The sequence below is a fragment of the Cryptomeria japonica genome, chromosome 9, assembly GCF_030272615.1.
Source record: "Cryptomeria japonica chromosome 9, Sugi_1.0, whole genome shotgun sequence".
Taxonomy (NCBI): Eukaryota; Viridiplantae; Streptophyta; class Pinopsida; order Cupressales; family Cupressaceae; genus Cryptomeria; species Cryptomeria japonica.
Genome location: NC_081413.1, coordinates 8,210,255 through 8,212,345, shown reverse-complemented (window position 1 = coordinate 8,212,345; position 2,091 = coordinate 8,210,255).

Genomic DNA, 2,091 nt, shown 5'->3' with positions numbered 1-2,091 from the left:
TTGCCATCAAACAGGTTTTCTAATCCTTTTTGCAGAGCATCATTTGGTGAACCCGACGTGAATCCAAACACCAAAAAGATCAATTTTTTTTTTAACCAATAACATGTTTGAATGTTGAAAATGTCACACAGGTTGCGATTTTGACACTGTTTTGGTGCGTTTGGCATTATTTTGGCGCTATTCCCCCTGTTTCAGTGCTTTTCCCTTCTCTGTCTTTCCCTTTCTTTTAGTGCGTTTGTGTTAAATAGTGCCTCTGTTCAAACGCAGACTAGCGCTATTGTAACAAAACGTTGTACAAATCACCTTGTAACCAAAAAAAAAAAAAACCAAAAAAAAAAAAAATTAGGCTTGTAGAAGCCCACCAAATAGGCGGATTTTACTAACTATTTTTCTCTTTTGTGCAGATTTAAATTAGATTAAAAAGTAGATTTATATTTTTTACTAACTTGTTTTTTGAAGTTGGTTTTAAAAATAAATTCACTTTTTATTTTGGTTTAAAATTAACTTCACATTTCAAATTTGGGCTTTTAAAAAAGAATCACACATTTGTTTGGGGCTCTTAAAAAGAATTTCATTGTTCAAAGGTAAAAAGAACCACAAACTTATACAAAAACAACTTTATTTTTTTTTTTTTTGCAAGTTAGGAAACAAACTTCGTTTTGGTGCTTAAAATCAACAAGGCAAATTTTATTTCTTGCATCAAGATAAAACTCACAATCCACACTTCCATTTTTGGTGCAAATAAAATTCACAATCAACTTGTCTCATTTTCAAAGCAATTTTACTTCATGCAAACGTGTTTTTCATTAAGTTGACCAGGATTTTCAAATTCTAGTTTACTCAAACAATTGCCTTTGAAAATTAAAAAGAACACCATGATTGTTGGAGCAACATCTCCAAATAGTTAGATCACATTGCAATGATAGATTAAAAAGAACAAGTGTTTTTCGTGCTTGGCACACTTGTGCAAAGAGTTGGTCGAGTGGTCCTACCTCTAACACACACTATCCTCTCCCTTGGCTCTCGTGGTCCTAGGTGCAAGAGAAAAGTGTTAGTAACACTCAAATTTTATCTTTTTAAGAGAGGCCTGCCAAGGGATCGATACTCTTGGGAACGACCTCGAGCGGTAAATCCTTCGAGCCGCTATAGAAATCAGGTGAGAGCGAAAGCTGTAGCCTTGGGTATAGCTGTTCCTACAGTGTAACTGGCCGAAAGGAAAAATGGGCCCCACCACCAGTTACAAGGCTCTTAAGTGAGTCACTGCAGAATGAACTTATGTCCAAAAACATCGAACATGACTAAACACCTTTAAGTAGTAGCCCACCTGTTCTATTGATTGAGGATATTTGAGATATAATTTAGTGCAAGAGCATAGATGGTTTTGCTCCCAAGATACTCACCATACATATTTCCTTGAGTAGAAACATAGCTTTTTGAAAAGTCACTTGTGGCTTGATAAAAGTGGTGACTCCCCCATCATAGGGATCATCTATTTGTTATGCTCGTGCAAGACTTAGTATATCACATCCTTACCTGCCACGGCGGGATTCATAAGGTATGTAGTACCAAAGTCGAAGAAATATCAAGATGTGGGCTAAATTTATCACAACTGCCCATTTGACCATAGGGATAAAGAGTGTTTGAAGTGTGTTCGTTTTACAGAGCTAGAGCAAATTGAGCCGACTTCAGGCTTTGGAAATACACCTTAAAATACATCTAAAGGAAGGGTCAGAAACAAGTCCAAGGATTGGGTTAATCTAGACCCATACTCATTTGTGCCTTTCAGGCTACAATCTTGTGTTTGTGTGCTTGCTTTGTTTTCTTGTCAAAGAAAAATCAGAAAATCAATTCCAAAAACAAAGTATTCATCCAACATCTGTCAACACAACCAAAAACATCAAAAACAAAGTGCAAACAACACAGAGTCACAACTTTTATGACCATTCTTCACATCTTGCGAAAGAAGAAGGGTCATCAGAATATCACCTTGAAAAGGAGACCACTAAGCTCAAAGGCTTTAATCAAAAGGAGGAAATTCTTCTATCTCAATAGACAAATTTTTGTCTCACATAGAGTCTTTCTACATCGCAT